General features: G+C 35.5%; 1 pseudogene; it reads left to right on the top strand.

Annotated features, from left to right (window-relative positions):
• LOC18613084 lies at positions 232-23,118 on the top strand (annotated as a pseudogene).

The following is a 23,118-nucleotide window of genomic DNA, read 5'->3' as shown; positions in this document are numbered from 1 at the left end:
TGAACTAATTTACTTCTCTTGATATCAACTTTCACATCAAATTTAAATTCAGACAAACTTTGCTTAGATTAGTTGGTGATAACTACCGGTAAAACTATATGTTAAAACTGTGACCAATGAAATGAAATTTTACTTATATATTATATGCAGAGATCGCAACAAGTACTTGCTATAAAAAAAGAGTTAATTAAGAGGAATGAAACAAATATAGAACTTAATTACTAACTAAGCATGTCAACTCCTCAAAAGCTTTCCATTTTTAGTTTCCATCTTCTCTTCCTTTCCTTACTTCCATTGAAGATTACCTCTTCACAAAGAACACAAGCCGAAGCCCTTATCCAATGGAAGAACACCTTGCTTTTCTCTCCAGTTTCTCTCAACTCTTGGTCAACAGCAAACATCAACAATCTCTGCAACTAGACTGCCATTGCTTGTGACAACACTGGCACAGTCTCTGAAGTAAACCTCTTCAATGCTAACATTATTAGAATGCTCAACCAAGTCAATTTCATACAATTTTCAAATCTTACACGCTTCGATCCCAAGAATAATAGTCTCAGTGGACCAATACCTTCTACCATAAATAACCTGTCAAAGCTCATTCTCCTGGATTTGAGCAATAATTCTTTAGAAGGTAATATACCGCTGATGTTAGGGTGATTGACGGAGCTTCAATATCTCAGTTTGTTCAACAACAATCTCAATGGTACCATCTCTAACCAAATTAGCAATCTTCAAAAAATGTGGTACTTAGACCTTGGTTGGAACAAATTAAACTTTCCTGATTGGTCCCAATTTTCAACCATGCCATTTTTAAGACACCTCAATCTAGGAAACAATTCACTTAGCTTGGACTTTCCTGGTTTTGTAGCTGATTGCAGGAATTTCACTTTCCTAGACTTGTCAGTGAATCATTTGAATGGGTCTATACCAAAATCAGTTTTTACCAATCTGAGCCAGCTTCAGTATCTCAATCTCACAAATAATTCATTCCAAGGACCATTATCATCAAACATATCCAAGCTTTCCAAGCTCATAAATCTCCATCTAGGAACCAATAAGTTAAAAAGGGCCTAATTCCTGAGAGTATAGGATTCATGTCTGATCTTCAAACTTTGGAATTGTATGAAAATTCATTTGAAGGGAATATTCATGTTAGTATAAGCCCTACAAGCCAATCTGTGGTTGTATGGGAATTACAATTTTGAGATATTCATATATGACATTTTGTTATTCATAATAACATTGAGGTAGTTCTTTATCCATAAGTTTGTGATTTAATTACTTTTTGTACTTATGTAGATAAAGCCCATGAAACTATATATGCCTTGCAAAGGAATTGTATTGGGATACAATTATGAGATCTTTATGCATTAAAGCATTGTTCCTAAAAGTTCTTGATCATTGTATTATTGAGACAGAGCATTAATAATGCTCAAAGATTGGCACATGTTATGTTCCTTACTTGTGAAGTAAGCAATCGTTTTAATAAGTTGAAGTATAGAGATACTTGGAACTAGGATGTGGGTGTTTGCCATGGGAAAGTGAGTTCACTGAACATGACCCGCCATGAGAAGTGCAATTGATATTTCACTCAAGTGTCTATGCAATACTTCTCATGTGTCAGTTGTGTAAATACTCCATAGAGTTAAGACACCAGGTTGTCTTATGTGTGGAGTGCTATGCTTTGATTTCATCCCTATAGGTGCCTAACCAAGGATGCCAAAACAGGATGCTTTTGGGTATAGCATGAAGCATGTGAAGGCAAATGAGTGGTCAAGATAGGACTCATCACCTCAAGTGATTCAAAGGGAAATATCTCATTAGTTCTTGGTTGATATTAGCTTAATCAAATCCTTGGCCAAGGAGATTAAGAGATTATGAAATGAGTTTCATAAGTCTCCATAAGGATAATGATCTAACTATAAAAACAAATATGGAGATCAATAAAAGTAGGCACTGCATCAAGCTCTTATCATCTTCGAGATATATGATGAGGGAATGAATTACACTGAAAAACTTTACACTGAAAGGTTGTCAAAGAATCCTTTGACTCTCCTAACAATTGGATGGCCATAATGCATTGCTAGATGCCCATCATGGTTTATGAAATTGAATTAGTTAATTTAAAATTGAATATGATTCATTTAAATTAATTAATTAATAATATTATAATTCAATTCCATTGCCAACATGTTAGGAACCTAATGGGTCACACACAAAGGTTGTAATTTGGATTAAATTGAGAGTATGATGATTTAAGTTAGACTTAAATCAAATTCTAGGTTTTAACTACTAAGGACCTAATTAAAAGAGTTTAATTAGGTATTGGTTAAATATTATAATTGTTATAATATTAAGGACTTATTTTTCAAATTTCAATAAGTTAAACCTAGATATAAATATCACATTATAGCCACTCTTTTTTTTTAAGGAGAAGGAACAAAAAAAAAATCGTGTGTGCATCATTAGAGGCCAAACGATTGAGTGGCTGAGATTCTTTCATACAAAAGGTGTTCACGTTTTGTCACCAAAAGGAATCCATTTGGTTACGATATCATTTGGAAAGGTAAAACTTTTTTTTTTGATTTTATGTGGTGCTTAACTTTGCATTAAACAACCAAGGTGATTCAAAGATAGGAGGCATGGTTTTTTATTTTATTTCAATTTTTTTTCACTGCATTGATGCTCTAATCATGTCGTTCCTAGCATTGGTATCAGAGCCTCCCTTGGCTCGTTTTAATGCAATGGTATGTCTTGTTATTGTTAATTTCAATTCTGATTGGATGTGAGGGATTTGGAAGAGAGCAAGTAAGTGTTAAATTTTGATTATGTTTTAAAGTAGTTTATCCCATATTCAGGTTTTGATTTTTAATACTTATTTTTTTCAGTAACTAATCTTGTTTAAGTGTCTCAATTTTGCAGAACAATATGTGTATGAGATGCACAAAAGAGTTTAGCAAGAAAAGGATTCGAATTCATGGGAAACAAGATGCGGTTTGGTAATAGAATTTGATTTTGTCTAGAATTGCATGTGGTTTGATTTTCAGTTTTGAACAGGGGTCTAAAAGCCTCCAAAAATTCTGAAAAAATTTGGAAGTAATCTACATTGAAATTGTTTCAATATGATTAATTACCAGCTAAAAATGGTGAAGGAAAGGCCATGAAATCATGGCTGAAACCATTGCTGCCAGCAGTAGTTTCTGGTCATGATTTTGCTGAGAAAGTAATCTTCAAAGAGTTCTAAAATTGTGCAATTGTTCTATCTTTTTGGATAAATTTTGAAGTTTGAATATGTTCAAAAGATGCATGGAAAGATCACAAAAATTAACGGATTTAATCCCTTAATTTATGCCATCATAATGCCACATATGCAACCCAAAAACTGCAGCTATGTACAGGATATATAGGCTACGTTTTTTTGAGGTTTTGACTAGCTAAATCAAGTCCATGAAATTTTAGTACGAAAAGGTTCCATATGTTAGCTTACCATGTTTAAAATTTGGGAATTAAATTTCCTGATTTCATGCCGCATCAAGCCATTAACAATTAGAAAATGAACTCGAAATTAGTTGTACGCTAATTTCGGATGCCTCATATGATTAACAATTAGAATAAGACATAGTTTTAATTTTAGGTTCATGTGGATGGATGAATGTGGATGATTATGGACTAGGCCCAATATGATTATGGATGTATGGTTAAATTGTATCATGGTATTTATTTATTAAATAGGGTTTGCGCACCTTGCCTTTCTCTTGATTTTCAGGGATTGTAAAATTCTTTCCTCACCTAACTCCCTTCGGATGTACCATGAGGTTTCTTTACTAAAATGTAATTAGTTACATATAAGTGTAGAATTAGGATTAGTTTAGGAGTTATTTTACAATTTGAAGATGAAGACCTAAAGGCGCCATGAAGATTCAAGGAGGAAGATATTGTATGTTATCCCCTAGGTTTGACCAAGCTAATTTCCTTCGATGGCTCAAGGAAATTAGTATAGATAAAGTCCATAATCATCCAAAGTAGTATGCATGAGATAGATTTATTTATGCAATTAATAAATGCTATGCATGCAAAGATGAGACCTTAACTAAGTTAAAAATAAGAAAATCCTTCGGTAAATATTGAGTCACATGCCACACATGATTAAGTTACCTTCCACCATATAGCAAGATAACCTGGCTGATCTTTTAATCGGAGACTTGTTGAGCACACTCAAGGTCACACTTTTACACGAGTATGTTTGAGGTATTGGTGGGTACACGAGTATGTTTGAGGTATTGGTGGGTCTTACTCAACTAGTTTCATAAAATTCGGATGCTTGGAAACTTGATTATTATGGAAACTAGAGGAAATGGCTAGGCGAAACATATATAATATGTTTAGGCAATGTGTTGTCACCTAGCTAATCTAGGAGTTGTATAGAGATACAATTGGTAAGTTTAGTTACCTACCTAATCCACATATCATGGTTTGTTGAGCACACTCAAGGTCATGACTAGAATAGATAAGGATCCTAGCCCACTAAGAGAATCTTTGTAAAGATCTCTCGAGGTGATATGGAGGGTTATCATCTTGAAGAAAATAGTGGGAGCAATCAATTTAAGATTTACTATCTCATCTTAATTGATTATAACACATGATTACTCATAAACGTTCTTAAGTGTCTAGGTTGTTAGAATGCGAATACATATTACTTTGCTCGGCATACTTGATGTCATCATGAAATTTGGGCCAAAATGTTTGGACTGGTATATCAAGTTCAGAAATGTTCTCAAATATCTATTTAGAATAGATGTCATTAAGGAAGATGTCCTTGCCTTCTTGACAAGGTCAAAGAATGAGAAACTTGTTGAAGTTTCACCTTTGACCATGTATATGATTGAAGTAAATTTATCTACTATTGATCTGTCATCATGGGTATTAGATATTGGATGTGGGTCACACTTCTGTAATGACATGAAGGTGCTGGAAACGAGTAGAAGATTAACGAAGGGAGAAGTGGTCTTAAGAGTAAGAAACGGAGTAAAAGTTGCTGCATTGGCTGTGGGGATAATTACCATACCTTTACCTTCTGGGTTGATCTTGGAATTAAGATACTGTTACTATATTCCTTCTATATCTCGAAATATCATATCTGTGTCATACTTGGCATTATATGATGATATGAAATTTTGCATTAAGGGCTATTGTTGTTCTTTCTCGAAAGGAGAGATGCATTATGGTGGAGGGACACATTTGAACGGTCTTTATATTCTTGATCCCAAGAGACCCATACTTAATATAGAGGTCAAGAAAGCAAAGAAAGATGATCCAAAACTATCCTACATCTGGCACTGTAGGCTTGGACACATCAATGAGACTTGCTTAACCAAGTTATACAAACAAGGTTACATCGATCCATTTAATTATGAATCTTATGGAACATGTGAGTGTTGTCTCCTTGGTAAGATGACCAAGTCGCCTTTCACTAAGAAGAGTGAACGAGCTGGGGTCTTACTATGACTTGTACATTCGGATGTATGTGGTCCTATGAATACTAGTGCTAGAGGAGGATACTCCTACTTCATCACCTTTACAGATGACCATTCTCGCTATGGTTATGTATATTTGATGAAATATAAATATGAATCCTTTGACAAGTTCAAAGAATACAGAGCGGAGGTTGAGAAACAAACTGGGAAGAGTATTCTCACTCTTAGATCTGATCGAGAAAGAGAATATCTTAGCCAAGAGTTTCAGGATTATCTAAAAGAGAATGGGATTCTCGCACAATGGACTCCTCCAAGGACTCCACAGCACAATGGGGTGTCTGAGAGAAGGAATTAAACATTATTGGACATGGTTTGATCCATGATGAGTCGTGTAGATTTTCCTATATCTTTCTGGGGATATGCCCTAGAAACTGTTGCTCGCATACTGAACTAGGTTCCTACCAAATCAGTTGATAAGACACCATACGAGATATGGAGTGGAAAAAAGCCCAACTTGTCTTATGCTAGGATTTAGGGATGTACTGCTTATGTGAAGCGTACAATGTCTGATAAGCTAGAAGCGAGATCAGACAAATGTAAATTTGTGGGATATCCTAAAAAAACACACAGATATTATTTTTATAATCCTATTGAGCAAAAGGTGTTGGCACCATTAGTTTTTGATGATAATAAAACATTCTCATTTATTTGTGTCTAATATCTTTACTTGAGTGTGCAGGAAATTAATATATGAAATTAATTAATTTAATTCTTCAAAAAGTATATCAAAAGAAAAATATGGATAAAAATAACAAGAAGCAAGTGTCTAACAAGGAGGAAGCTTATTGGTGAAACAAGGAATAATATTAGTTGACCAAGATTCAAAATTTGAGAAATGGTGGGTTGAAGAGTTTGAGAAACAAAACCAACTTAATCGATCAAGTTAGTTGACTAAGTGCTCTCTGCCAAGATCTGTAAACCAGAAACAGAATCAACTTAGTCAACCAAGTCAGTCGACTAAGAGCTCTCTGTCTACAATTTGAACCAGAGCACTACAAGACAGATTAATGGCTAGAACTCATCCTCAACTATTTTCAACGACCATAAACTGTCAAATTGCCATTAGAGTTGCATCTTCAAGTATAAAAGGGTCTTTCAACAATTAGAAACAAGTTTTTTAGAAGCCTTGAATGAGATTTGAGCTATAGAGAGTTGAAAAAACAAAAAATCTTCATTGCACTTGTTTGCACTTAAATGCCTACTCTTTGCATGTATATTTTGCACTCAATCTTGTACCAATTAGATCAACCAGTGATTATAGATACTTTTTTTTACTACTCTTCTTGTATTCTTAGAGTGAGGAAGTCACTCTAAGGGGTTGTTCAAGCTTGGGACGGCTTGATTGTTGAAGGTTGTGGTTGAGCCTTGGAAAACCACTTTGGGTTTTAGTTAAGCCCGTGAAAAACTAGTGTAAAAGGTTTTGGCTGAGCTTGGTAAAAGTTATTGTAAAGCTTGGTGAAAGCTTGTGAATTTCACTAGTGTTTAGTGAATTTATGGGAAAATCCTTGGTTAGATAATCAAGGTAGTGGATGTAGGTCTTGGACCAAATCACTCTAAATTGCTGTGTATCTTATACTCTGTTTTTATTTTCTTAAGTTTTGAAAATTAGTTTTCAATATTGTTAAGAGCCAAGTTGTGTTATTCACCCCTCCTCTAGCACATATTATTGGGACCAACAATTAGTATCAGAGCTAATTCCCTGTTATTAAGCCTTAACATCCTTTGAGAGGATCCAAATGGCTCAACAAAAATTCATAGTTGCTGAGGGACAATCAATAAACGGACCACCTTTGTTTGATGGCTCTAATTACCCTTATTGGAGCACTATAATGTCAATTTACATTAAAGCTATAGACTATGGAATGTGGGACGTCATAACTGATGGACCCTTTATGCCATCAACCGTGAAAGTAGTGACAAATGAGTTGATGCCCAAGCCAAGGTCTGAATGGACTGAGGCTGAAACTAAGAAAGTTTAAATAAACTTTAAGGCCATCAACACATTGCATTGTGCATTAACCCCCACTGTATTTAACAATGTCTCAAACTGTACAATAGCTAAGCAAGTGTGGGAAAAATTTAGAATAATTCATGAAGGGACTTCTCAGGTAAAGGAGTCAAAAATTGCTCTATTAACACATAATTATGAAATGTTCAAAATGGAGCTTGGTGAAGACATCACCAGCATGTTTGATAGATTTACAAACATAACAAATAAATTGAGTCAACTAGGCAAGCCTATTCCTAAACATGAATTAGTAAAAAAACTGCTTAGGATTCTACCAAAAAACTGAAAGCCTAAAGTGATTGCCATTAGAGAGGCTAAAGATTTGAACATCATCGCACTTGATGAGATTTGTGGTTCTCTTTTTACTTATGAGCTGGTGCTTAAGGAAGAAAAAGAAGAACACCGAAAGGAAGCAAAGGAAAAGAAAAAGAGTATTGCATTTAAAGCTACCATCCTTAAAGAAGAGTTGGAAGAACTTTCCTGTGATGATGATGAAGAATTAGCTCTGGTTGCAAGAAAATTTAGAAAGCTAATGAGTAGAAAAAATTGAAGGCTAGCTAGAAGAGGTTTCAGGAAAGACCAAGGTGCCTCATGGAAAAACAAAAACAAAATTGACTCCAATAAAAAGGAAGAGCTCATCGGCTACTAGTACAAGAAACCTGGTCACTTTAAGTCTGAAAGCCCATTGCCAAAAGATGAAACTCTTAAGAAAAACAAGAAATCCAAGAAAGCAATGGTGGCTGCTGCATGGTCAGATAGTGACACTTTAAGCTCTGAAGCTGAAGATGAAAAATCTAAGGAAATAGCCAATATTTGTTTGATGGCACAAGATGATGAAATAGAGGTATCCTCATCCCCCTGCAATAATTATTTTGATGACTTGCAAGATGAGTATGAATGTCTTTATGACGAATTTGAAAAGCTTTTTTCAAAATACAAATCATTAAAGAAAAAGGCTGCATTACTTGAAAATGATTTGGATCAAATCAAACAAGAGTTTACTTCTGTTTTGAGCAAAGAAATATTTTGCAAGTTGAGTTAGAACACTTAAAAATAGACTTTAAGGTTTTAAAACAAGAGCTGGAAAACAAGTCTGAAGCTTTGCAAATAATTCTTGATGAAAACACAACTCTTTAATGTTTGAAAAATGAATATTCAAAAAGAGATGTCTACCATAACAAAAATTCAGCTAAAGCATTACCTAGATGTTATAATTGTGGTAAACATGGTTATTTATCATATGATTGTTTTAAGAAAAGAAAAATGCAGAAAGTTAAGAAAATCTGGATTCCTAAGAGATCCTTTGTTGCAACTAATACTTAAGGACCCATCAAAGTATGGGTACCTATAAAGAAAAACTGAAATTCTATTTTGTAGGTTGAGCTGGACTTAAAGGAGACATGTTCAAGAGCTCAACTTAAGAAGAAACAACCTTAGTACTTAGACAGTGGTTGTTCATGGCACAAGACAGGACATGAAATGCTGCTTGCTCAGTTGGATAAGAAAAAAGGGGGAACCGTATCCTTTGAAGATGATTCAAAAGGTAGAATCCATGGTATAGGTACCGTTGGTAAGAATTCCCAAACACAAATCAATCATGTGTTGTTGGTTAAAGGATTAAAGAACAATTTACTAAGTATTAGTCAATTATGTGATAAAGGATTTAAAGTATGTTTTGATTCAACTAAGTGTGAAGTGATAGATATGAGTACAAATAAAATATCATTTATAGGAAATAGATTGAAGAATATGTATGTAATTTTTCTTGAAGATCTTGAAGTAAATAGTGAAGTATGCTTTGTTGCAAATGCTAAAAATGATAGCTGGTTATGGCATAGAAGATTAGGACATGTAAGTTTGCATACTATGTCAAAATTAATTAAGAAAAATCTTGTTGCTGGACTGTTGGAGTTAAAATTTGAGAATGATAGGATATGTGATGCTTGCCAACTAGGAAAACAAGTAGGACATCCTTTAAGACTAAGAAGATAGTGTCAACATCTAGACCTCTTGAATTGTTACACATTGATCTATTTGGTCCAATAAGCACAACTAGCTTAGGAGGAAAATCTTATAGCTTTGTAATAGTTAATGACTATTCTAGATATACTTGGGTGTATTTTCTTGCTTATAAGAATGATGCTCTACAAGCATTCTTAAGTCATTGTAAGAAAGTGAAAAATAAAAAAGGATTAGCCATAGTTAGCATAAGGAGTGATCATGGAGGAGAATTTGAAAATGATGAGTTTGAAAAGTTCTATAATGAAAAGGGCTTGGATTATAATTTTTCTGCACCTAGAACACCCCAGCAAAATGAAGTTGTAGAGAGGAAAAATCGAATCTTAAAAGAAATGGCTAGGACCATGCTATGTGAGAACAACCTACCTATATATCTTTGGGCTGAGGTAGTAAATACAACAGCTTATATTCTTAATAGAGTATCAATAAGACCCTTGATTTCAAAGACTCCATATGAACTTTATAAAGGTAGGAAGCCAAATATTTCTCACCTTAGGAGTTTTGGCTGTAAATGCTTTGTATTGAATAATGGAAAACAGCCCCTAGGGAAGTTTGATGCAAAGAGTGATGAAGCAATATTTTTAAGATATGCATTAAACTCAAAGGTCTATAGGATTTTTAACAAAAGGACCTTAATCGTTGAAGAATCAATTCATGTAGTTTTTGATGAGTCAAATGCTTTACAAAAAGAAGTTCATGATGATGTAGAAATCCTAGAAAAACAAATGGAGGAAATGAGCTTAGAGAACAACAAAAATAATGAAGAAAGCTCACTTAGAAGAGAAAATGAAACTCCACCTTTAGAAAATCTGCAAAGAGCAGAAAATCAGCATGATGATCTTTCAAAGAGTTGGAGATTTGTAAGAGACCACCCACAAGACCAAATAATAAGTGACATTTCACAAGGAGTTAGAACTAGAAAAACAACAAGAGAAACTTGTGAGTTTTTAGCTTTAATATCTTAAATTGAACCTAAAAACTTTGAAGAAGCTAAAACCATTGAAGGTTGGATAATGGCCATGCAAGAAGAACTTGATCAATTCACAAGAAATTGTGTATGGTCATTGGTACCTAGACCTTCAAATCACCCTATTGTTGGTACAAAATGGGTATTTAGAAATAAGGTAGATGAGTAAGGAAATGTAGTTGGAAATAAAGCTAGACTGGTAGTAAAAAGATACAACCAAGAGGAAGGAATAAATTATGATGAAACCTTTGCTCCCGCTGCTAGGATTGAAGCCATAAGGTTGTTGCTAGCTTTTGTATGTTTCATGAATTTTAAACTGTTCCAAATGGATGTAAAAAGTGCCTTCTTAAATGGATTAATTCAAGAGGAAGTATATATAGAATAACCACCTAGTTTTGAAGACTTTGAAAAATCTGATCATGTTTTCAAACTTCATAAAGCCTTATATGGATTAAAACAAGCTCCTAAAGCTTGTTATGAGAGGCTTTCAAAATATCTAGTTGAAAAAGGGTATGATAGAGGCAGCATCGATACTACATTGTTCATAAAAAGATATCTAAATGATTTAATTATTGTGCAAATATATGTGGATGATATTGTGTTTAGTGAAACTAATGAAGTTTTATGCAAGAACTTTGCAAAGGAAATGCAAGGTGAATTTGAAATGAGCATGATGGGAGAGTTGAAATACTTTTTTGGTCTTCAAATTAAACAAAGTGAGGAAGGAATCTTCATCAACCAAGAAAGATACACTCATGATATGCTCAAGAAATTTGATATGCTCAAGAAATTTGATATGCTGAAGCTGAAATCAATTTCCACACCAATGAGTCCATCCACCAAACTTGACCTAGATGAAAAAGGTAAGGATGTAAATCAAAAGCTCTATAGAGGTATGATCGACTCTCTTTTCTACTTAACAGCAAGTAGACCAAATATTCAATTTAGTGTGTGCCTGTGCATTAGATTTCAGTCACAGCCTAAAGAATCACACCTAACAGCTGTTAAGAGAATTTTTAGATACCTCATAGACACTCAAGAACTAGGAATATGGTACTCTAGACACTCAACTTTTAGCTTAGTTGGATATTAAAATGCTGACTTTGCTGGCAACAGAACTGATAGAAAAAGTACTAGTGGAACATGCCAATTTTTAGGAAAGATGCTTGTGTCTTGGTCTAGCAAAAAGCAAAACTCAGTAGCTTTGTTAACAGCTGAAGCAAAGTATGTATCACTAGGTAGCTGTTGTGCACAAATTCTTTGGATCAAACAATAATTAAAAGACTATGGAATAACTATGCATAATGTACCAATATACTATGATAACACAAGTGCAATCAATATATCAAAAAACCCTGTGCAGCACTCTAGAACAAAGCACATTGAAATAAAATACCATTTTATTAGAGACCATGTTGTGAAAAATGATATTAAAATAAAATTTGTGAACACTTTACATCAATTAGCATACATTTTTACCAAACCTCTAAATGAAGATAGATTTTGTGAGATTAGAAGAAATTTAGGGATGATTAGTATGAACGAATTATAGGAAAACCTTTGGCTCTCACATAGAAAATAGAGTGCATTTAGTTGACTAAGGAAATCTTAGTCAACTAAGAGTGGTCTGACAACATTAAATAATAAGATTGAGTCAGTTTAGAGAATGAGGAATAAAATGAGGTAAAAATATTACCAGGTGCAAAGAGAAAGAAGAAATACTGCCAAAGGTAAATAACCAAAATTTTAGAGGGAATTTTTAAATTATAAAGAATGAAAGTAGGGCAGCACTTAAGGGAAGGTGAATAGTTTTTCTAAGAAATAATTGCTGACAACCTTTCCTCTTCTCTCCCCTGAAACCCGTTGCTTTAAAAACAAAAATCTAAACCTTCCTGTTTGCCTATGAAATCAACTCAAACCCTCAGAAATTTCTAGAACCAAAATGGCCAGAACATCTCAGAGTAAAGAGATATCAGAAAAGAAGAAAGGGAAAAGGCCAATGTAGGGAGGAACATGAACAGAAAGTTTGAAGAAGAAACAGAAAATCATGCCTGCTTCAGTGAAAGAAACATCCAAAAAACTAAAAAAAAAAAAGCAAAAAACTGACAAAAAGAAAGAAATAGAACCCTCACTTCACAAAGGTACCAGTTCTTCTTCTTCAAAGTTTAGGAATAAGTTGCATGAATATTGGTTCAAAAATATCGAGAATGCACCAATCTCCTATGGCAAAGTTATTGATTGGAAGAGTTTTGAGGAAAATGTAGAAATCCAAACTAGTTTATCTGAGTACTTTGATGAACTGAAACTAAAAGGTTACAACACCTTTAAGAATAGGTCTTATAGTCCAAGTCTGGTTAAAGAATTCTATTCTGGCATTGCTTTGAAAAGAAAGCAATTAATAGACTCTGATGATTATGATGAAGATGATTTGAATGTATATTTGAATGGAAAAGAATTTATTGTGACTGCTGAAGATTTAGGAAACCTGCTAAAAATAGAATGTAAAAAAGGTGAATTTGAGCTGCCTGAAAAATATGATCCATCCTCATTGTGGGAGACATCACTGGGAGGAAGGAAAAATATTCCTCAAAGAGCAATTCTGGTCTGATAATCAGTCCTTAGATTAGGATTTTACATTATTTTATAGCAACCAACATTCAAGGTAGAAGTGGAAGCCTTAGCTACATTAGCCTTCAAGACTTCTGGCTGATGTGGCATGCCTTTAATGGAGTGTCTTTGAATTTGAGAAGATATATGATTGAAAAGATGAGAAGTGCCTGTAGACTTGATAAGGTTAATTTGTTGTATGGAAATGTAATTACATCCCTTGTGCAGAAAAAAAGAATATGGGCAAAAAGGTATGATATGGACTTGGTAAAAACTAGAGATCGAGCTATTTATTATGTGAGCTTGGTTAAAATGGGGTATATACTCGATGGGGAAAGGTTCATTAAAACCTCCAAGATTGGTCCAAGAAAAGAACATAGCCTACCTACTCAACTTGAAGGAGCCTCTTCTAGATTCTCAAATGAAGTAATTTTCAACTTGTTCATGAGGATTGATGGAAAGTTGACTAACCAAGGAGTAAAGCTACAGAAAATTGAAGACAAAATCACTGAGTTGGAAAACAAGCTAAAGGAGAAAGGAAACATGCCAACTGAACCTGTGGTTGCAGACAACTATGCAACATCTAGCGCTGCACCAACACAGCAAGGTGCTGAAGGTTTGGCTAAGTCAACAGAAAAATCTACTCCTCATGTTGGAAATTATGGCATTCAAGCTGAAGGTTCCCCTACAAATCTACCAATCCTATTCTGCAGACTGAAGACTCTCACCAAGGGGATGATTAGCCAGCCAAGACACCTTTTCCTGAACTTCAAAGTAAAAATTAATCGGAACAAGGGACTGAAATGGTTGGTTCAGAAACAAAGAAACACCAGGCCTCTCCTCAAAATTCAGAGGAAGTTTCCATTATGAATGTCTTCCACCAAATGGTTAAGGAGGCACAAGCTGAAAAAGACACCTCTAGGACAAAAACTCAAAAAGATGGTAAAGATGCAGGAAAAGGAAAGAAACTTGCATCAGCTCTCAAAGTAAAGACAAAATCCGGGAAAGAAAAAGCCACTCCAGCACTATCAACTAAGGCAAAACCACCAACCAAGGGAAAGAAGACTATGGCCACCAAAACAGCTTTTCTCAAGAGAAGAAAGTCTTCCAGGTTGGCAGATAAATCCATACCAGTTTTAGCGTCTTCTCCTCAGAGTCCAATCCCTATCTCAAACAAGTCCTCACCAGAACCTTCCCTTAGATAGTCATCACCTCTCCGATAGCCTTTTCCTTTTCCTCTAAACCCTTTTTATGACACTGAATCCTCACCCTCTGGCACATCAGCTGAATAGAAGCCCCTTCCTTTGATGCTGACAAAAAGAGGAGTAGAATAGGTGCAGGAACCAGAAAATAAATTTTGAGAAAAAAAATGTTAGGGTGGAGGAACCAAGAACCTAGGAAAGAAAAGAAAGCAGAATCATGAGCAAAAACTTAAAAAAAATAGGAAATAAGAATCAAAATTGTCCAAGGGCAATTTCAAAATACTTTTTTATTAACTGCTCTTTATGCCATGGTGGCACTTGAACACTTAAGTTTAATTCTGTTGTTTATATAGTTGTGTCTGAAAAGTGAATGATGAAATGTCTATGTTGTTTAACTGCTACAAATTGAAGTCTGCTGATATTTTATTATCTTGGTATTTTTACTGTCATGAACAAAATCTGTTGATGTTATGCTGATATTGATGCTGATAAATGATTTTTGTTATGGCATTATGAATAATTTCTGTTTGTAAATAGATATAGATGGGGTGTATAGTATATCAATTGAAACATGACTGATGTAGACAAAATCTGAAATCAATAAACTGTTGATAGCTGTTGGAATATTTATGAAATCTGTCAACACTTACTGCTGAAAGTTTAATGATGATTTGCTAATACTTACTTGCTGCAAATCACTCCATATTACTGCACATATGTACAATGTCATTTTCTATATGACAAAAATAAAATTTGATGAAATAAAGTAAGCAAAATATGCACATACTTAGGGGGAGCAATCCTCATTTTCTGCAAAAAACTAAAAAGAGTTAAAAAGATACTATGCTATTAATAAAAGAATGTTTTGTCATCATCAAAAAGGGGGAGATTGTTGGCTCCATTAGTTTTTGATGATAATAAAACATTCTCATTTATTTGTATCTAATACCTTTACTTGAGTGTGCAAGAAATTAATATATGAAATTAATTAATTTAACTCTTCAAAGAGTATATCAAAAGAAAAAGAGGGAAAAAATAACAAGAAGCAAGTGTCTAACAAGGAGGAAGCTTATTGGTGTAACAAGGAAGAACGTTGGTTGACTAAGATTCAAAATTGGAGATGAGAAACAAAACCAACTTAGTCGATCAAGTTAGTCGACTAAGTGCTCTCTGTCAAGATCTGCAAATCAAAAACAGAATCAACTTGATCAACCAAGTCAGTTGACTAAGAGCTCTTTGTCTGCAATTTGAACCAGAGCACTACAAGACAGATTAATGGCTATAACTCATCCTTAACTGTTTCCAACGGCCATAAACTGTCAAACTACCATCAGAGTTGCATCTTCAAGAATAAAAGGGTCTTCCAACAATTAGAAACAAGTTTTTTAGAAGCCTTGAATGAGATTTGAGCTATAGAGAGTTGAAAAAATAGAAAATCTTCACTGCACTTGTTTGCACTTAAACGTCTACTCTTTGCATTTGTATTTTGCACTTAATCTTGTACCAATCAGATCAACCAGTGATCATAGGTACTTTCTTTTACTACTTTTCTTGTATTTTTAGAGTAAGGAAGTCACTCTAAGGGATTGTTCAAGCTTGGGATAGCTTGATTGTTGAAGGTTGTGGTTGAACCTTGGAAAACCACTTTGGGTTTTAGTTAAGCCCGTGAAAAACTAGTGTAAAAGATTTTGACTGAGCCTGGTAAAAGCCATTGTAAAACTTAGTGAAAGCTTGTGAATTTCATAGGTGTTTAGTGAATTTGTGAAAAAATCCTTGGTTGGATAATTAAGGTAGTGGATGTAGGTCTTGGACCGAACCACTCTAAATTGTTGTGCATCTTATACTCTGTTTTTATTTTCTTAAGTTTTGGAAATTAGTTTCCAATATTGTTAAGAGCCAAATTGTGCTATTCACCCCCCTCTAACACATATTATCGGGATCAACAAAAGGTGTTTGTCTCAAGGCATGCCACTTTTCTTGAGAAAGAGTTCTTAAATGAAAAGGCTAGTGGGAGTAAAGTTGTACTTAAAGAAGTTCGAGACCCACAAATTGTTATTTCATTGGAACTTGAGCTTGAAATTGTGACATCTGATGTACAACCACAATCTCAAGAGGCACAACCACTCAAAAAGTCTAGTAGAATACGCCAAGCTCCAAAGAGATATGGATTTCTCTTGGAAAATGACGCATTGCCCATAAATGATGAGCCTACAACCTATGAGGAGGCGATGTTGGACATCGATTCTGAGAAATGGCTAGAAGCCATGAAATCTGAAATGGATGCCATGGATACCAATCAAGTATGGACTTTGGTGGATCCACCTGAAGGGATAAAACCCATTGGGTGCAAGTGGGTCTTTAAGAGAAAGATCGATGTAGATGGTAAGGTGCAAACCTTTAAAGCTAGACTGGTAGTAAAAGGTTACAAACAAAGACAATGTATTGACTTTGAAGAAACCTTTTCACCAGTTGCTATGCTTAAATCCATTAGGATTTTGCTTGCAATTGTTGCATACCATGATTATGAAATATGACAAATGGATGTAAAAACTACATTCCTTAATGGAAACTTACGAGTGGAAGTGTACATGACACAACCTGAAGGTTTTATATCCAATGCTAATGCTAATAAGGTGTGCAAGCTTCAAAAGTCCATTTATGGACTTAAGCAAGCTTCTCGGAGTTGGAACATCCATTTTGATGAAGCTGTAAAAGGGTTTGACTTCATCAAAAATGAGGATGAACCATGTGTCTATAAAAAGGTTAGTGGGAGTGCCATAATTTTCCTAGTGTTATATGTTGATGACATATTACTCATAGGAAATGATATACCATTGCTGCAATCTACAAAGATTTGGCTGTCAAAACAATTCTCCATGAAGGATTTGCGAGAAGCAACTTACATTCTTGGAATAAAGATCTATAAAGATAGGTCTAAAAGGTTGCTAGGTCTTTCCCAATCCACATACATAGACAAGGTGCTAAAGAGGTTTAGCATGATGGAGTCCAAGAAAGGACACTTGCTTATGTCGCAAGGCATCTATCTCTCCAAGGACATGTGTCCAAAGAATCAAGAAGAGAGAGATCGCATGGATAAGATCCCATATGCTTTAGCAATAGGATCTATCATGTATGCGATGCTTTGCAACAGACTAGATGTATCTTATGCTCTAAGTGTCACGAGTAGATACCAAGCTAATCCGGGTCAAAGTCACTGGATAGCTGTGAAAAACATCCTGAAGTACTTATGAAGAACTAAGGGTGTATTTCTAGTTTATGAAGGAGGTGAACTCCAAGTTAGGGGTTATACGGATGCAAGCTTTCAAACTGACAAAGATGATAGCAAGTCACAAAGTAGATATGTGTTCACACTCAATGGAGGTGCAATGAGTTGGAAGAGTTCCAAACAAGAGACGACTGCAGATTCTACAACTGAGGCCAAATACATCTCTGCGTTTGAGGCAGCAAAAGAGGCAGTTTGGATTAAGAAGTTCATTACTGAACTAGATGTGGTTCCTAGCATTGTTGATCCAATACCTTTGTATTGTGATAACAATGGAGCCATTGCACAAGCAAAGGAACCAAGGTCTCATCAGAAATCCAAACATGTATTGCGACGTTACCATGTGATCAGGGAGATCATTGGAAGAGGAGACATTTGCATAGAGCGTATACCCACTGAGGATAATATTGCTGATCCTCTCACTAAAGCACTGTCCTAGCAGAAGCATAAGTGTCATGTTGAGAACATTGGTATTAGATACATAGGTAATTAGCTTTAGTGCTAGTGGGAGATTGTTAGTATAAGCCCTACAAGCCAATCTGTGGTTGTATGGGAATTACAATTTTGAGATATTCATGTATGACATTTTGTTATTCATAATAACATTGAGGTAGTTCTTTATCCATAAGTTTGTGATTTAATTACTTTTTGTACTTATGTAGATAAAGCCCATGGAACTATATATGCCTTGCAAAGGAATTGTATTGGGATATAATTATGAGATCCTTATGCATTAAAGTATTGTTCCTAAAAGTTCCTGATCATTGGATTATTGAGACAAGGCATCAATAATGCTCAAAGATTGGCACATGTTATGTTCCTTACTTGTGAAGTAAGCAATCGTTTTCATAGGTTGAAGTATAGAGATACTTGGAACTAGCATGTGGGTGCTTGTCATGGGAGAGCGAGTTCACTGAACATGACCCGCCATGAGAAGTGCATTTGGTATTTCACTCAAGTGTCTATGCAATACTTCTCATGTGTCAGTTGTGTAACTACTCCCTAGACTTGAGACACCAGGTTGTTTTGTATGTGGAGTACTATGCTTTGATTTCATCCTTATGGGTGCCTAATCAAGGATGCCAAAACAGGATGTTTTTTAGTATAGTATGAAGCATATGAAGGCAAATGAGTGGTCAAGATAGGAATCATCACCCCAAGTGATTCAAGGGGAAATATCTCATTAGTTCTTGGTTGATATTAGCTTAATCAAATCCTTGGCCAAGGTGATTAGGAGATTATGAAATGAGTTTCATAAGTTTCCATAAAGCTAATGATCTAACTGCAAGAACAAATATGGAGATCAATAAGAGTAGGCACTGCACCAAGCTCTTATCATCTTCGGGATATATGATGAGGGAATGAATTACATTGAAAAACTGTACACTGAAAGGTTGTCAAAGAATCCTTTGACTCTCTTAACAATTGGGTGGCCATGATGCATTGCTAGATGCCAATCATGGTCTATGGAATTGAATTAGTTAATTTAAAATTGAATATGATTCATTTAAATTAATTAATTAATAATATTATAATTCAATTTCATTGCCAACATGTTAAGAACTTAATGGGTCACACACAAAGGTTGCAATTTAGATTAAATTGAGAGTATGATGATTTAAGTTAGACTTAAATCAAATTTTAAGTTTTAACTACTAAAGACCTAATTAAAAGAGTTTAATTAGGTATTGGTTAAACATTATAATTGTTATAATATTAAGGACTTATTTTGTAAATTTTAATAAGTTAAATTTAGATATAAATATCACATTATAGCCACTTTTTTTTTAAGGAGAAGGAAACAAAAAAAAAAGATTTTCTCTTGAGTGCTGCCACTCTTGAGAAGTTTATTTTCTTTTGAAAACTTCTCTTTTGATTCTTTACTGAAAATCAAAGAAGAAAAGAGGACAAATCGTTGTCCACTTACTAACACAAGCCCGTGGCATAAAGCTCTTTTCTTGAGAAAGATCCGTTGTAATCGTGTGTGCATCATTAGAGGCCAAACGATTGAGTGATTGAGATTCTTTCACACAAAAAGTGTTCACGTTTTATCACCAAAAAGAATCCATTTGATTACAATATCATTTAGAAATGTAAAACTTTCTTTTTTAATTTTATATGATGCTTAACTTTGCATTAAACAGATAAAGTGATCCAAAAATAAGAGACATAATTTTTTATTTTATTTTAATTTTTTTTGTTGCATTAGTACTCTAATCATGCCGTTCCTAGCAATTCCATCTTCTTTAGGACGACTATCAAAGCTCCATATACTTGATTTTCACTCAAATGGCTTGAACTCTACAATTCCGTCTGAGCTTGGTTCTTGTTCTAACCTCTCCTTTCTAGCCTTAGCCGATCATCAACTTACTGGGGAATTATCTATGTCGTTGTCCAAACTCACCAAAATATCCAAGCTGGGTTTGTCAAATAATTCTCTTTCCGGTCAGATCCTGCCATCTCTCATCACTAATTGGACCAACTTGATCTCACTGCAACTCCAATACAACTCTTTCACAGGAAAGATTCCACCAGAACTTGGCTTATTGACAAAGCTTAACTATCTGTTCTTGCTTAACAACAAGCTATCAGGGTTGATTCCCACCGAGATAGGGAACTTGGAAAATCTAATAATGTTAAGCCTTTCAACTAACCAGCTTTCTGGTTCAATTCCGCCGACAATATGGAATCTTAAGAACCCAGAACTCTTGCAGCTTTTCGAAAATAATCTCAACGGTACTATTCCACCAGAGATCGGTAATATGACATCGCTGTCCTCTTTTAACCTTGACTCAAACCTTAACTATAAGGGGAGTTGCCAGAGACCATCTCTCGCCTCACTAATTTACAGGGCTTTTCATTGCATACTAACAATTTCTCAGGAAGAATTCCTCGGGATTTTGGGAGATATATTCCGCGGTTGGCTTATGTTAGCTTTTCCAACAACAGCTTCGCTGGGGAATTGCCTCCTGAATTATGCAGTGGCTTTGCTCTTGAATACTTTAGCGTTAATGGCAAAAACTTCTCAGGGCCATTGCCAGCTTGTTTGAGATCTTGTAGTGGACTAAATAGAGTTCGTCTTGATGGGAACCGATTTTCCGGTAACATTACAAATGCATTTGGAGTTCATCCAAATCTTGAATATATTACTCTTAGTGACAATCAATTCATCAGTGAAATCTCTCCAGAATGGGGAGAATGCAAAAGCCTTACCAATCTACAGATGGATAGGAATCGAATTTCTGGTGAAATACCAGCTGAGCTTGGGAATTTGACTCTGTTGCGGGTGCTAACTCTAAGCTCAAACGAGTTGGTTGGGAATATTTCTACTGAGCTTGGAAATTTAAAAATGTTGTTTAACATCAATCTGAGTCAAAATCATCTGTCAGGACAAATCCCTCAGAGTATAGGTAATTTGGTAGATCTTCAATATTTAGATTTGTCAAAGAACAGCTTGACAGGAATAGCACCAGAAGAGCTCGAGTACTGTGACAAGTTATTGAGCCTGAGCTTGAGCCACAGCAATTTATCTGGTGCCATTGCACGTGGGCTAGGGAGCTTGATTTTCCTGCAGTATTCATTGGACCTTAGCAGCAATTCATTCTCAGGGAAGATCCCTCCAGAGTTGGGAAAACTTGTTTCGCTGGAGAATCTTAATGTTTCAGGTAACGATCTCTCTGGTGAAATCCCAACAACATTACCCGGTATGATTAGTTTTCATTCATTTGATTTCTCCTACAATGAGTTGACAGGTCCAATTCCAACTGATGGTCCATTCCAAAAGGCGCCCAGCGAAGCCTTTGCTGGAAACTCAGGTTTGTGTGTTTATGTCGACGGATTACCTCCTTGTAATTCAATTTCAACCAGCAAAAAGTTCAGAATGCGTACTGTGAAGGTGGTTGTTGTAGTTCTTTCGGTCTTTGGCGTATTAGCATTAATTGCTGCTGCAGTTTTTGCACGTCATCGCCTAAGAAATCAACCGGGTGGGGAAGCTGAAGGTAGTGAGTTTGAAGGTTCTGAGTCGATATGGTTTAGAGGAAAAAATTTTAAATTTAGCGACATTGTAAAATCGACTGAGGATTTCAATGAAAAGTATTGCATTGGGAAAGGAGGATTTAGAAGTGTTTACGAAGCATTGTTGCCCACAGGTCAAATAGTTGCGGTTAAAAAACTCAATATATCAGACTCCAGTGGTATTCTAGTTACCAATCGCCAGAGTTTTGAGAATGAGATTCGCCTATTGACAGAAGTTAGGCACAGAAATATCATCAAGTTATACGGGTTCTGCTCTCATAGGGGGCTTATATACCTAGTTTATGAGTATATGGAGAGAGGAAGTTTGAAAAGTGTACTGCATGGAGCAGAAGGGGAAGTGGAGCTAGGCTGGGCTACAAGGGTGAAACACGAGTGAAACTTGTGCAAGGACTGGCTCATGCAATTGCCTACTTGCACCATGACTGCTCTCCACCTATTATTCACCGAGACATATCTTCGAGTAACGTTTTGCTGGAAACAGGATTTGAACCAAAACTCTCAGATTTTGGCATTGCAAGATTGTTGGATCCTAATTCATCCAATTGGACATCAGTTGCAGGATATTTTTGCTACATGGCTCCAGGTTAGCTACCAATTTGATTTCTGCATTTTGATCTCTTATCCTCACTTAGTATTGATATATCAACATTTAGCAACAACTTCTATCATAAAGGGTTTGTCTCTTATGTTTGCTTGGTTTTATATGAATGCTAACATTGTTTCTCAAATGTTTAGAGCTTGCACTCACAGTGCGGCTCACAGATAAATGTGATGTTTACAGCTTTGGATTAGCGACATTGGAGTTTATGATGGGAAGGCATCTAGGGGAACTCTTGAATCCCCAATCATCATCAACTCTGTCAGCAGAAAATACAGAAGTGTTGTTGAAGGATTTGCTAGACCAACGACTGCCTCCTCCCACAGGCCAAATAGCAGAGGAAGTTGTGTTTGCAGTGACTATGGGCTTAGCATGCACAAATATCAGGGCAGAGTCAAGACCCACCATGCGTTTTGTGGCAGAAGAACTATCAGCAAGAACACAGGCTTCCGTGGGTGAGCCACTTGGAAAGATTAACCGTTAGCAAGCTAAATGGATATCAGAAGTAATGAGCAAGCTACAGTTTGCGGAGGGAGAAAGATTGGCCACCCAAATCCCAGTTCACTATGGAGTTAATCCTGCAATACATTTCTGTCACTTAAAGAAGACAAAACTTCTGTTTTTTCGGTAAGTGCTTTTCCTACTTAGTAAGTTGAATTATGGAGGTTCCACTAGAAATCGGCAGCCAGGGGTATCCTACGGTGGCCTTACAGGCTTGGCACTAGTACATTACTCTGTTTCAAACCCTTGTTTGCCGGTAAAATACTAACTTTACTGGTCCAATTGAGTTCAAAATGTTGAGCATAATTTTCAGGTGTGGAAACTTTGGAGCCTAGTCATTTTCAGAAGTGGTTAATGGAGA

The sequence above is a fragment of the Theobroma cacao genome, chromosome 1, assembly GCF_000208745.1.
Source record: "Theobroma cacao cultivar B97-61/B2 chromosome 1, Criollo_cocoa_genome_V2, whole genome shotgun sequence".
Lineage (NCBI taxonomy): Eukaryota > Viridiplantae > Streptophyta > Magnoliopsida > Malvales > Malvaceae > Theobroma > Theobroma cacao.
Note: the sequence above shows the minus strand (reverse complement) of the source record. Positions and strands in the feature narration are given on the sequence as shown.